The sequence below is a fragment of the Canis aureus genome, chromosome 3 (genome assembly GCF_053574225.1).
Source record: "Canis aureus isolate CA01 chromosome 3, VMU_Caureus_v.1.0, whole genome shotgun sequence".
NCBI classification, from domain to species: domain Eukaryota; kingdom Metazoa; phylum Chordata; class Mammalia; order Carnivora; family Canidae; genus Canis; species Canis aureus.
Genome location: NC_135613.1, coordinates 36,713,294 through 36,728,123, shown reverse-complemented (window position 1 = coordinate 36,728,123; position 14,830 = coordinate 36,713,294). Strand labels below are relative to the sequence as shown.

Genomic DNA, 14,830 nt, shown 5'->3' with positions numbered 1-14,830 from the left:
AGCATTGTTTGACAATTTTTTGATGCTACAATTCCAGGCCAGGAGTCTCTGATCTGGTTTGGTAAGACCCTCCCCACATCTCTGCCACCGTCTCCCTGAGAGAGCAAGGGGAGCAGAGGCTCAGGCACTGTTTCTCTCCGCCAGAGCTGCTGTGTGAAGCCAGCGCTTCCCCTCGCACCCCACGTTGGCACCCACCTCTCTCCACGACTCTCATTTTCTTTGTTTTGTAGTCACTGTGAACACAGAGCAGGCTGTGGAATGTGCTAAAATGTGGGTTATGGAAGCAAAAAGGAAGGAAAAGATCACTTCACCTAGGATAATAAATACAGAAGATTACTTATAAGAGATGTTATCTGTGCAGGGTTTTACAAAAGGGGTAGGATTTTAAGTGGTAGATGTGGCAAAGTGGGTGTTGCAGGTAGATGCAGGCTTTTAACCCAGAGGATGCAAAACTAGGGAATGCTTTCTCTCCTGCGTGCCTTTGCACAGACTGTCTTCTGCCCTCTGTGCCTTTCCCCAGTCTTGTCCTGTTGGCAGATACCATAATGGACTCTCAAGATACAGCTCAGACAACTCTCATTCCCTGCATCCCTAGAGCGTGCTGTCTTGCTGTGGCATGTCTATAATTATAGGTCTCCCTTGCTAGACTGAGCTCCTAGGGGCCAGGGTTCATTACTTGTGTTTTCACCCCCAGTGCCTAGCAGCGTCTGACACCTGTACCCACATTTGGGTGAGTGAATAATGGATGTATGGTGATTGCAACTTGAGCAGAAGCTATAGAAGGCATAGCTGGGTGGCAGGGGCCGGATGGGCGGTATATGTGATCGGACCTTAGAAGAGTTTCAGTGCAGATTCAAACCTTTATTCCTCAGCTTGAGACGTCATTGTCCCCAAACAAGACAGTGATACCATCAGATCTGTGACTTGGAGTGAATCCATTTTATCAAGAGAATAAAACATGACTTCCAGCTTGCACCTTCTGTGTCCCTGTGATTCCATGAACGGAAGCTGAAGGTTTGCCAAATACCGTTTACGATCTCTCCCTGTCACCCGCCCCACTTACATGGATGCTTTCTGTTTCAGTGTCAGGTTTCTGTGTTTTTTGGGAATATTTCTTCATGTTTTCTTTTGGGGTTCCTGTAAAGTCAATGACGATGCCTATTGGAGTCAGCTCAGTGTCGTGTTGAACCAATAGGGACGTGCTATTCAGGGCCTGTGTGTCCACTGCCTGTGTGTCCAGTGTGCCTGGTCCCTTCTGGCATGCTGACTTTCCCACAGTCTTCAGGAGGTTGAGCCAGCAGTCCTAGACTGAAGATCAGAGTCCTTAATGCACTTCAGTGTAGAACTTAAAAAACATAGATTTTTATTTTAAGTATTACTATCTTCCAGGAGCTTTAACAAGCCTTTAGGATGCTCAGTCACTTAAGCATTGTGAAGGAAATAATAGGTATTTCAGGAGGAAATTGAAAGTGATGTCCTCCTTCCTAAAGGCTAGTGTTATTTTTTAGACATTCTACCAGTAGGAGTTATTGGTGCCAGCCTGAGAAGGCCAGTTTTATAACCCATGAAACAGATCCACCCAAGATCCAAGAGCTCAGCTGGTGGTGGAGTGGGAGTGTCACCATAATGCCAGACACGAAGTCCCTGAGTAGCCCAGTAAGTATCTATCTGTGTGAATGAATGAAGTTTACGTAGGCTGAATTTCTACTGGAGCCTCTTTAATAGGAAATTAGAAGAGACACTGGTTTTATTTATCTTTTTTTTTTTCTGGGTATACTTTGTTGATGGTACATGACGAGGTAGGGCTCCTGGTTTTAGAATGAAGAACAAACAAGTAAAAGCCCCAGCCCTGCCAGATATCAAGTACTCTTGGTCTGCGGGTGGTTTCCAAAGCATTTCTGATTCCTTGTTTTCTCATATTTAAAAATGAGGACAATAAAATGTTTTACAAGGTTCTCTTGCAGGGAAATGTATATGAAAGTGCCTCATCATCTGTGAAGTGGTATAGAAATAAAAGGGCTGATTATAAACATACTCACTGTATCTTACTATCTTGCACTTTATGATAGGTATTTCTGAGTATGCCTTTTTCCCCAAAACTAAATTAAAAATTCCTTGAGGCCAGGGACCTTGTTTGCTTGCCTAAACCCATTGTGACAATCTCATCCAGAGCCCAAAGTGGCGATGTGTCATCTAATAAGAACATGTTTTACTTATAGAGAAACTAAAGAGAATATTTGAAAATAGCACCATCCTTGGAGATCTGGGACACACTCATAACTCTTTGTGTCCCTTATGGGGCCTGGCACAGTGCCATAACCTAAATGAGTATTAGTGAAATTAGAATATTATATAATTGTATAAAGGTGCCACATTTCTTGACTCCCCAGTACACTCTAGACACCACACTGGAGACCTTACATACATGTAATCCTTGCAGCAATCCCACAGAGAAGGAACATTCACTCTATTTTATAGAAGACTCTGGAAGGATCAGAAAAGATAAGGAAACTTCCCAAGGTCACACAGCAGGTAAATTAAATAATAAAAGCTGAGCCCACGTATTAGATTTTTGCAGGTCATTGTTCCTTCCCTAGCCTCTCTAAGGGTCACAGCTCCCCATGCAAACAGCCGTTGAAGTGTAGAAAATGCTAAGAATGGATCAGGGACATCTGTTTCTGGAATTAATTCTGATTAGTTCCTTTCCATCTCCCAGCTCTGGTCTGACTTACCTGGTTTTCCAATCAGATCAGCCCTGCACTTCAGATCCCAAAGGGGTTTCAGAGCCTTTTGTGGACATGCTGATTGCAAACAGAAGGATATCTCGCCCAACTTCCCTTTTCACAGACAGCTGCCTGTCTGGGCTTGGCTTTGTCCAAAAAGGGACTTTCTGAAATACACAGAGGTTTCCCAGTACCGGTCTAAATTTGGGCAGAAAAAAGAAAAGTAAGGAAGAAACCAAGTGTCTGCCTGGGTCTGGTTGGGGTGAATCCTGGAGAAGAAAGGAGGCACTTTTTTTTTTTTTTTTTTTTTTACTTTCAGTGATCGTTGTGTTTTCCATCAGGAGTAGGATGACCTTCTCAGAAAGGTGATAGTACCCTGATTAGAGACCGTCAGAGCCGACTAGACACTGGATTAATGGGGATTTGATAGATTTCTATAAAGAGCACTTGGACACAAAATTCACAGGCCAACACAAAGACATTTTTCCATACTTCAAAGGTTGTGCACTGAGAGAGTTTCTGGCCTTAGGAAGCTGCTATTGGACATAATTCAGGGAGCAGAGCATACAGGTGAACCTACCAAGGCAAAGGCTGACAGTCTTGGGAGGTACTTTTGTTTCCTCTTCTCCCACATTCTAGGGATGGTGTCAAATATGGGAACAGTTGGTTTGTTCTAGCAAGTCCTCATGGGGAACAAATGGTTCTTTGCTTTTATTAAGCCTCTACTAGCACATTTTTCCCTGATTGTCTTTACTTTCCATCTGATTTGGAAAACATTGCTTTTTCCCATGCCTTTTTCATATCAAGTTAATATTATGCATCCATCACAGTGCAGGAAGCTGTGAGCTTGCAGCTCAGGATCAAACCCCAAATGTAACAGTCTCACTGAGGTAAATGGACCCTCGCAGGGCAAATCTGCGTGTGGAAGAGCCTGTAGCAGGGTCCTGAGACATCAGTGATACTCAAGTGATTATTTACCTCATTGTCTCCCAGTCTGAAATCCCACATTTCCCGTCATGCACAAACGTGATGAATCCTCAAAGCGATTTTCACATTTTCACTACGCTTTGTTTAGTTTTGTTGTTCTAAGCCGAAAGGGAAATCATGCTCTCTCCTTCTTAGGCTTCTTTGCTTTGGAGTGGAATTTATCAACTCCCCGCGGCCACACTGGATGGCTCTTGTTTGCACTGGTGAAGAAAATTGGGAAAAGAAACGACTTAGTAAGTGCAGGGGGACAGTCTCTCCTCTGTCAGGTTCTTTCTGATCTCCCTCCAACCAAAGGGCAGTCAAAGTTCTGGAACACTCTCTCCTAGGTGACCTGATTATACTTTGTGTCCCTCTGCATTACACTGACCTTCTTGCACATCTGTTTCCCCAGCCACTTTGTAGCTACTGAGGGCAGGGACTGGTCACTCAGAGACCCCAGGACCTAGCACAGGGCTTATCAATAGTACTCACTCAGTGAATGGTGGAAGTTTATGGAGAAGGAAAATCAGAGATATATATAAATAAGATATGCATGTGTGTATAAGATAGAGAGGGAGGGAGGAGGGGGGTATTTATAGGGAATTAGCTCATGGGCTTCTAGAGCCTGAGAAGTCCCACGATCTGCCATCTTCAAGCTAGAGTCCCCAGAAAGCTGATGGGGTCGCACCAGTCTGAGTCCAAGGGCCTGAGAACCAGGAGCGCTCATGCTGTAAGTGCCAGTCTAAGGGTAGGAGAAGACCAATGTCCCAGCTCAGCTAGGCAGAGGAGAGGGATTGCCTTCATCCACATTTTGGTTCTTCTATTCAGGCTGTCCTTGGACTGAATGAGGCCCACTGGCATTCTGGAGGGCAATCTGCTTTATTCAGGCTACTGATTGAAATGCTAATCTCTTCCGGAAACATCCTAACAGACACATCTAGAAATAATGTTTAACCAGGTACCTAGGCACTCTGTGGCCCAATCAAGTTGACACATAATGTGAACCATCACAATAAGCAAGAGAAAGAACAAAATGGTGAAGTGTTAAGGGGGTTCTGGGTTAGCGGAGCCACCTCATTTTATAAGTGAAGCAACAGGGTCTGAAAGAGCTTACCTGCCTGGAAGGTAATGCTACCTAAGCCTTGTTCTATAGGTTAAATGCTTCCTGCTTCCTCTCTTATTTTTTACCTAAGGAGGAAGGTGTATTAATACAACAGTGTTTTCTTGTTCCTCCTCCTTATGGATCTGTCCTGGGCCCAGAGGTCAAGACCCTGTCCTTCCTGACCCCTGCCTAGCCTCTGTAACTGCACTGACCAGTATGGTGGCCACTAGCAACATGCAACTATTGAACACCTGATGTGTGGCTAATCAAAATGGAAATGTGCTATAAATGTAAACTACATGCCAGATTTCAACACCTTGGAACAACAACAATAAAAATGTGAAGTATCTCACTGATAATTTTTTATATTGATGACATGTTGAAATGATGCTACTTTGGATACATCAGGTTAAGCTAAATGTATTCATAAAAGTCCACCTGTTTCTTTTTACCTTTTAAAATGTGGCTAAAAGAAAATTTCAAATTCCATCTCTAGCTCAATTTCTGTTTCTTTTGGACAGCGCTGCCCTAGGTCGTCGTCCCAGGCCCTTGGCAGCCTAGAGCTTCAACTGGTCTCCCACCTGCTGCTCCTCCTGCCCTCTCATTCTCCAGCTTGTGGTAACCCCCTCCTGCCACACTTCACTGGCCAGATCCTCCGTGCCTTATTGCTCAGCACAGGCTGGCAGAAGGTGATCTGAGATTAAGGTTGGATCCAGCCTTGAGTCCAAACTTTGCCACTGATTTAACCACTGAACCTTGGGAAGATTTGTGCTCCTTGAATGCTGGATTCCTCTTGTTTAAAATGGAAATAATAGGGGTGCCTAGGTGGCTCAGTCAGTTAAGTGTCCACTCTTGATTTCAGCTCAGGCCTGAGCTCACAGTCATGACAGCGAGCCCTGCATCAGGCTCCACACTCAGTGCAGAGTCTGCTTCAGATTCTCTCTCCCTTCCCCTCTGCCCCTCCTGCTCATGATCTGTCTCTCTCTCTCTCTCTCTCTCTCTTTCTCTCCCTCCATCTTTCTCACTCTTTCTTTGTCGAATAAATAAACCTTAAATAAAATGGAAGTAACAATAAAGACAAAAGATAAAAGAATATCTTTTATCTTTCTAATAGAAGATAAAAGTGAAAAAGAGTCCATATGACTGCTTTGTAAGTAACAAAATGGTGTGTACGTGCTAATATTACTAGTAACTACAGCCCCCCAAACTAGGACCACTTAGTTCCCTTCGCTGAGTGTCTGGTCATTTGTAAAACAAGGGGATGGACAAGGCATCTCTCCAGCCCTGTGGTTTTATGGTAGGATGCAGGATGCTATCACACAGAGAACATTAGTTTGGGAAGCAAACCACCACATCTTACCTGCACTTCAAATTCTTTCATGTATCTTCTCTGAGGTAGCCTGGGTGGAGGACTCCTTGTACTGATGGTCATGAGCACAATGAAAAAAAAGCTGCATAAATATAAACATGATAAAATCTCAACCTTATACAGCCCTTAGAATTTAGTTTTCACATAAAACATTTTTTTTTTTTTTGAGACAGGAAGCTTCATTTTTACTCTCAAACTGCTCGCTTCTCAGAGATGGCAGTTGTTAGGAGTGCTCCACATCCCTGCACAGCAGAGTGAACTTTAATGCCCTCACCTCACTTTGGAGAAAGGGAGGTCACACTTTATACCTGGGGAGACACCCCAAGGGTTGTCTGGTTCTTTGGTATGGAAATGATTTGGTCCAATTTCTTGCTGGCTTAGAATTCTGAAAGGCTTGTAAAGTTGATGGCTCAAACCCCGATCAGCTGGGGTAGGGCAGAAGGTGGGCTGGCAGGTGATTTGGAGTGGATGGGCAGAGCACGTGCTCCAGCTCTTGTCAACAAAGGTAGCTGGGGATCCCTTGGTGGCGCAGCGGTTTAGCACCTGCCTTTGGCCCAGGGCGCAATCCTGGAGACCCAGGATCGAATCCCACATTGGGCTCCCGGTGCATGGAGCCTGCTTCTCCCTCTGCCTATGTGTCTCTGCCTCTCTCTCTCTCTCTCTCTCTCTCTCTCTCTGTGACTATCATAAATAAATAAAAAATTAAAAAAAAAAAACAAAAAAAAAACAAAGGTAGCTGGTCCTGGGTGCCCAGTCTACCAACTCACCACTCTGGAACCACAGCTGGATCTGTTTCTGGGCTCCTCCATGGAGCCGCTGGTATGGATGACATTCCTGCTGAAGTGGACGTTGTAGTCTCCCCAGATGGTGCTGGGAGTAGCCATATCCAAGCTGGTGTATTGTATCTTGGCCTTTGAGGTGTAGGCCATTCTAGGGCCTTCCCAGACCATGGACGCTCTCTGGTGCCTGCAGACCTTCATCTCTAGCAAGCATAAAGCTCCACCTCTCAAAGGGCTGCATCACGTCCGCTAGGAGCCAGTGTTGCACCCCACCTAGGTTCACTACCACCAGCATCCCCTCCTGGGTCTGGATGAGCCCTCCTGACCTGGAAGCAGGCTTGGCTTAGGGCCCCTGGCCAGTGGCTGAGTGCAGAGAGGAGAGCACCCTGATAGGCAGATCCCCCAGAGGATGAGAGGGAGGGTTGGCCACATACAACATTGTTGAATTGACGTTTCCACCACACTTCAAGTCTGTGTGTAACCCTAGTTTGCAGATGACTAAAGGGAGACACTTGATGTTAAGACCTCAGAGTTGCCTGTCTGTAAGGTTGGAGCAGGGATTTGAATGAGCCTCTCACTCTCCCCTGTACATCATATTATATCTGATGTGTTGAGAAGAGAAACAAACTTCCTTTTAGGCTGGTTGCCTTGTCACTTCCACCTGTCTTAACACTATGGCTCTGTGTGGGGTCTCCCTCAGTACTGTCCATGGAGTGCCCCCAGTTTGCAGCAGCATAGCACTTGGAAGTCTGCAGCTCTTTTTCTCCAAAAGATCCCTCACTGAAGAGCCTAAAAGAACTCTGAGTGTTTTCATTGACTTTTCTGATCTTCCAACTCAAGTTAAAAGCATCATTTTGCTTCACTGTCAGTCAATTTCACTTTTGTGAGAATTTTAAAGATGTATAAGCCCCTAAGGTGACAGTCCCAGCCTGATGCTGTCACGCTGAGCTGTGTCATATTGAATTCTGTCACTGAAGAGAAACAAAATGAAATGCACCCAGGTGTAAAATTCCAGGCCTTGTTCATTCTTATCAATACCAGATTAGAATGGCAGAGTCTAATATTATGAAATTGATATGATGAAGATTGATGTTTTAACTTTAATGGGTTGGTAGTAAAATGTATCATTTGTATATTCATGTATTCATATACATGCACAGACAGTGAAAACGATTTCCTTTGGCCTCATCTTTAAAATTTTAAATATTTTTTTATTGGTAATCAGACTTGGTATTGGTTGAAATATACGTACTCCCTTGTTAGCCTTAAAAATAAAATAACCAGTTATTTTTATCAGCAAAATGGGTTTATGTGGTAAAACCAGAGACTTGTAACTTGAGACACAGGAGCTAGGGCAAAAGCATAGGCAAGTCTGGAGAACAAAGGAGATGATCTTTTATAGAGGGAAGAAGAAAGTTGGGAGAGGCTGGTACAACCAGGAAGTCCATTGGACTAAACTGGATGTCTGAAGTATAGTGGCTTTTCATTGGCTGAGTTGTGACAATCTCATTGGCTGGATTGTTGCTGGGTGAGGAGAAAATTTTCTTGCTCCGGAGGTAAAATAGGCTTCTTGCCCTTGGGAACCCAAAGCACCTTGGTTCCTGTTGGGGTGTGTAAGTGGAAGTGTGTGCGAGAGCCCCTTTCTGGCCTCCTGACTGCATTTAGAATGAGGTTTCATTTGGTTTCACACTCTCCTTTGCCCTTCTTTTGAAAGCCAGTGAATTTGATTGCAACCATATGGTGTTTTCATCAAATAGTGATTTGCCTTTGGTTTGAGATGAACTTTATATGCATGTGTGTATGTGTGTGTGCGCGCCTGTGTTTGGGTATATATTCTTACAGTGTTCCTCAAAATGCAGACTATTTTTTGAGACAGCAGGTTGAGAAATGAAGCTTTTGGTGTATCACGGTTGAGAAATGAAGCTTTTGGTGTATCACTGATGAGACACAGTAGTCTAGGAGACATGAAGCTTTTATAACACTTACTAAGAAATCGCTACCCCCTCAATATCTGCACCCCTACCCCCATCCAACCCCCATCAAGTGGGATAAGCAAGCCCCTGCTCACTTTACCTACAGGACACAGACTGGAACATTTTATTTGTATTAGAGTTTTATCGTTATCTAGTGCAATAGTTCATTCTCAAGGGTTTTGTGGCAGAAAAATATTAAATGACTGCCCTATTCTATTGTCCTTTTTAAGTATGGTTTTGGTTATATTTTAACAACATAGCCGTAGACTATTCTTTCAAATATTAATGGAAGTACTATGTCTTTAAACTACACAATAATGACTCTAGCAACACAATGCTTATTAATATTAATACCAGTGCTAATGAGAACAGCTACCATAGGTCAACTTTTTAAGCACTGGTTCAGATATTTTTTTTCTACCTTTCCATTTAATCTTTACAGTAATCCTAGAAGTTAGACATTATTATCTCAGTTCTCTTAATGAGGAAACCAAGGCTTAAGGAGGTTAAATCATTTGGCTAAGGTCATACCATTTGTAAGAAGCTAAACGGAGATTTCAATTTAGGTCTCTTTAGCCCAAGTGATGAGGCTTTTCTGTAATCCTATAAATACCTTTTCCTATGAAATTGTGTTACGTTTACATTCCAGTAGACCAAGTAGGTTGAGAGTGTGCCTGGTATGTGCAAGGGGAAGGTAAAGGATACAGGTGTAGAGACCAGAGGCAAGGAACAACTGAGGGCCATTGAATTAAACAACAGTAAGAGGGAGTGTCGTGATCTAGACATTATGCACATTGGTTCCTCCCATAGTGTTGTGGACTAGGCATCACGCATGTGGGTTTCTCCCACTTTGCAATTGCTGGTTATCCAGTAACGGTAGTCAAAGTTCAAGAGCAGATTAAGGTCAAATAAAGCAGCAAAATGTTAGCTGTCAGATTTGTTCAGCTCAGTGACAGGAGATGTGAGTTATATTACAGGGTGGTCCTCTTAGCTCGCAAAACAAAGGTGTGAAGTGGAATTGAAGCTGACCGCCAGGCATCCGTCTTCCCTTGTGATTAGGTAAAGGGCATTATTGACAGCAACAAGCACACCCTGCAGTGGAGGGACAGTTGTCTGTAGAAGCTTTTACTGTTGCTAATACCCGCCCAGTTTCAATGTAAAGTATGAACTTTCCCCAGTTCATTTGATCGTCTTTACAGCAGAGGGAGAGCATGTGTTTAAATGGGGAAGAAACCAGTGTGTTTACAGCATATGGTTTGGGTTGGGCTTTCTGAGTATTGCTTAAAAATATGGATGTTTGGTAAATGCTGGTCCAGTGAATAAAAACCCAGTCCAGAGACACTGAATGCAATAATGTCATTTCCATGCTGAATCACCATCCCTTGGAATTCTTATCCTGGGAGTCCTCTCAGTTTATTCTTCTATTTATCTCCTACTCACTTACTCAACTTGCCCTGTCCAGTTAGCCTCCAGGGGACCCTCACTCTGTGCCAGGCCCTGTGTGATATGCTGGGATTGGAGGGCAGTCCTGCAGGGCTCTGCCGTCTAGAGCTCACCTTCTCAAGGGAGGAACTAGCAGTAGAGTTGTTTCCTGAATAGCCCTGAGAACACCCTGTGACTCAGTGCATTTTTCTCCAAAGCCTAAGGTGGGCTCCGAATTCCTTGTAGCCCTGCTGAACGTACCCTCTATAACCCTCCAGTTCTCTGTGTTATAGTCCTGCCGAGGTAAGGACATGGCATTAGAATCAAACACTCCTAGACCCGAATCTCTGTCTTGCCACGTTTGAGCTCTTGGTCTTTAGCTCTTGACTCCCTGGGGCCTCAGTTTTCTTATCTATAAAATGGGGATGAAAATTAATAAATAGGGATATCATGAAATCTAGGAAAAGAACATGCAGTGAAATCACTTGTCACAGTACATGCCTTTAATAAACACTTAGGTAAGAGTGGAATCGTTATTTTAACAAAGTGAGTGCTGAGTGTTTACCACGGGCCAGATTCTATTCCGGATGCTTCCACTGCAGAGATAATTGAGATGCAGATGGTTTTGGTATAATGGTATCAATAAGTGGAAGATGCCTAGGGAGATGGCTCCTGAAGGATAAGAAGGGGTAGACAGGTGAGAACCTCAAGAAGATTGTTGTTCCGGGCTAAGGGATCAATGTGATCCATGGCGTCTAGACAAGAAGCCTCATTAGGAAGGGATACAGATTAGGAAGGGGTTGCTGACTACCAGGGCCCTACCATATCTGCTGTTGTCTGTCATCCTAGTGCCAGCTGCCCATAGCTGCATTTCTTTTTTTTTTTTTTTTTTTCCATAGCTGCATTTCTGTGTGGACTTTTGTGGAACTGAGGAAGGTCATTCTGCTGGTCAGGGTTGTTGACATCTCTTGGGAGCAGCCTCTGACCAGTGACTCTGGGAGTTAGCTTATAAGTAGCTTGGCTCCTTCACCCTTTAGGTGGGATAATTCTGAGGATATATGTTTATATTGTTTTCTGTCTTTGGCATTTGGTTTCATCCCTTTTCATTGGCTACCTTCTCTTTTTATAGCACTTCCTCACTCCCCTGACAGCGCTTCTTGCATCTCTCTCATCACTTACTTGCACTGGAATTTTCATTTCAGTGTCTGCTAGAGGGCAGCTCAAAGTAACCAAGGAAGTATTTTCCCAGCTTGGTTTCCAGTGGTCATATGTCTGTCTCCAGGTTTTTGACCTCTTTAGATACTTTTTACATGACCTGACAAATCAGCCATCAACTTGTTTTCAACTGTGGTTTTTATTAAACTCTAAAGAATCAAGCCCTTCAAGACATAAATACACAGTCCATCCCAAGACTTAAAGCCCTGCCTAAGGAAATGTCTAGCAAAGGCGGGTTAAGCTCCATTTGGAAAGAGAAAGGCTATAAAATAATTCATTAAATTATGTTTATAAATGGACATAAAGGTTTTTCTGCTTTTCCTTTGGGGACAACTCATAAACTAAAGAGCCTAAACTTTTGTCATCTACATTTCTATGATATCTGGAGCAAACGGCATTTGTTAATAAAAATAAGTATGGCTGGGGTGCCTGGGTGGCTTAGTCTGTTTGACTCTTGGTTTTGGCTGAGTTCATCACCTCAGGGTCATAGGATCGAGCCAAGTCAGGCTCTGCGCTGGATGTGGAACCTGCTTGAGATTCTCTTCTTCTCCCTCTGCCCCTCTCCCTGCTCATGCTCACATGCGTGCTCTCTCTCATAAATAAATAAATCTTAAAAAAATTAATAAGCATGGCTATCATTAGAGAGCCCAGTGTGTGTGTCAGACATCTTACACACACAAAAAAATGCCATTATAATGCCCATATCTGACACAGGAGACTCAGCAGGGCCAAAGGAAAGACTTTCTGACTTTTGAAAACACCTGCACGTTTCCCTATTTCTACTCTCGGGCTCTTGATAGAGTCCCTTGCTTAGGACTATGTTCTGAACTGTAGACACAGCCCAGCAGAAGAGCCACAAGGACCAAGACTTCAGAAGCCAGATGAGCAGTGAGAAACCTCAGACCTGAACTTCCACACAGTGTTTTGAGCAAAGGAAAGAACCAGGAGCCACACAGCCTGGCACACAGTGTCAGCAGTTTGTTTCATGAAAGGAATAGCAAATGGGAAGAGACAGGCCTGGGTGCTGAAATTTTAACATAAATATAAAGAAGAGGTAAAAATAAGCACATTGGTGTTATAGTCTCTGCCTTTTTTCGTAGAATCTTAGGCTGTTCCCATGTCTCGAATCTTAACTGACCAGGCAGTCAGAGCTAGGAATTCATGGAGCTGGAAATAGAACCCAGATCATTGACAGCCAAGCCTGGCGCTCTCTGCTAGGCGGAGGTACTATTTCATCCTCCAGGCTGGAGAGAGGGTGGTGAGGAAAGAGTGTATCCTGCAGCTTTGCGTCTCGTTCCCCTAGCTAAGCATCTCTTCCTTTCCCTCTCCCTCCTCCCCCTCCCTGCCTCCCCCTGCTCTCCCCCAAAGCCTTTCTAACAAGCTCTTAGTTACCTAAATTATAGAACAAAACCAGCTTCCTGCTAACCCCTTTGGACTTCAATTAAAGACATATTCAAATTCGTTCCATGCTCCAGCACCATCAGCACTAAATAGCACATAAGCACTTTTGCAGTGCTTAATGTAAACTTGTTGAAAAATGTACATTATTTTTCATTGACTTTAAATTGGATAAATGCTCATTGAAAAGAATAAAGTGAATTGGTATTGGAGAGAGCATTAAGAGAGAGAAAGAGAAGTGCCAATAAAGACATGTGGTTTCTAAATGGAGAGCCACTAATTTCTCTTTGCACAGTCATTTGGTCTGTACTGTTTGGATGTATTCAGAGACATTGTACATACTAATGAAATTAGGTTTGTTAAGCCAGTGTGTTGGAGATGGAAGCCTGGTGGAAACACGTTGGCTTTGAGGTTAGGCAAGGGACTTTGCCTCTTTTGAGGCTCAGTGTTTATATCTGTGAGGCCAAAGAGGTAACACCTAGCTTCCAGGTGGGGTTGGTGGTGGTGGTGGTGGTGGTGGTGGTGCACATTACACGAGGTGGCATATTGACGTGTCCTGTGGTTTCTGACAAACTGGAGATGATCAATTATTCTTCGCTCTGTTTCCAGGTAAGAAAAGTGGCTGATGTCTCAGTCAGAAGACTCTGACTTTGGGGTGTCGGTGGGGAGAACTTTCCTTACCCCCCTTGTCTTGTCCCCTGCCCCACTTCCCCTTGACTAAGCCCAGAGAGGGTGGAGACTGTGCTACTCTGTACTCAACAATATTGAGGGTGTGCAAAAAAATCATTGTTGGGAAGTACAGTGAGTGACATCAGGCTGAACCAGCCAATTACTACTGAGGTAGACTGCCAGGAAACCCAATTTTGGGGAGATTTTATTTTCTAGGGACTCTGCCTTTCATTAGATGGTGACACAAATTCTTCTTTGTGTTGGGTATGGGAGATGTTCCCCTCGTGCTTTACAGTAACTGAGGGAGGCCACAGTGATAAGACATGGAGGGTTTTCTCTAACCTTCCATTAATACCCTCAAATGGGTGGGCTTTAATTTCCCACCAAGTAGCCTTATTTTCAAAAGGTGAGAAGCTCATATGAGAAATTGTTTCAACCATCTTATTCTCTGCATTGAAAGCTCTTTAAAGTGAGTGTTGCCATTTGTATTTTAATAGGGGTGGAGACTGAAGAATTATTGCTATTTTTCAAAGCCTTCTAGACATAGCTCTGATCGCAATGAATGAAAATCTACTTCGGTAAAAAGTGCATGGCAATATAAGTAGGATGTTGACCTTAATCACAAATGCTTAAGCATTTGCTGCCTGCCTATTCCATGAAATACTTTACCTACATCTCAACATGATCCACAGGACAGTTCCAGCAAAGCCTGTATTTATCCCCACCATACACAGAAGGAAACTGAGGCTTTAGGTGTGCCTGCCTTCCTTCCTTCCTTCCTTCCTTCCTTCCTTCCTTCCTTCCTTCAAGGCTTTTAGGAAGCTGGCTGGGATGGCTTCCCTATGATCATGTCATCAAAGAAGTGCCCAGGTCATGAATCAAACTCCGGTGACTCCAAATCTAGGTTTTTCCCCTTAATGTTTCAGATCTGTACCAAAGCTAGGCTAGTTTTGTAGGCCAGCTAATACCAATGCTAGGCATTTCTCTAGGCTGGTGCTTTCATTTTTCTTTCTCTAGAACCTTAAGTCTCTGGAGATGCCTTAGGAGTCAAGAGGTCAAGCGGGAGCCTGAGTAAATGGCACCCAGTGCCCCCTACTTCTCTTTCCTTCTTTTTAAATTTTTTTTAAGATTTATTTATTTATTTGAGAGAGTAGGGGGAGCATGAATACACTGGGGAGGGGCAAAGGAAGAGGGAGAGATAGAGAATCTGAAGT

The 14,830-nt window shown here is 43.7% G+C and overlaps 1 protein-coding gene and 2 long non-coding RNA genes across 29 annotated transcripts in view; 2 read left to right on the top strand and 1 right to left on the bottom strand.

Annotated features, from left to right (window-relative positions):
- The window catches only part of LOC144310668 (uncharacterized), a 30,409-nt gene extending 26,416 nt beyond the window's left edge, over positions 1-3,993 (bottom strand). For all 3 annotated transcript variants that reach the window (XR_013376325.1, XR_013376326.1, XR_013376324.1), the window contains exons 1-4: positions 3,702-3,993; positions 2,733-2,921; positions 1,064-1,308; positions 196-263 (exon numbers count right to left, since the gene is read on the bottom strand). This is a non-coding gene — a long non-coding RNA (uncharacterized LOC144310668). The remainder of the gene's footprint in view (positions 1-195; positions 264-1,063; positions 1,309-2,732; positions 2,922-3,701) is intronic.
- The window catches only part of DAB1 (DAB adaptor protein 1), a 1,166,965-nt gene that overhangs the window by 957,706 nt on the left and 194,429 nt on the right, over positions 1-14,830 (top strand). The window lies entirely within an intron of this gene.
- LOC144310669 (uncharacterized) lies at positions 4,079-5,150 on the top strand. Its single transcript, XR_013376327.1, has 2 exons — positions 4,079-4,419; positions 4,950-5,150. It is a non-coding gene; the product is annotated as an uncharacterized LOC144310669 (long non-coding RNA).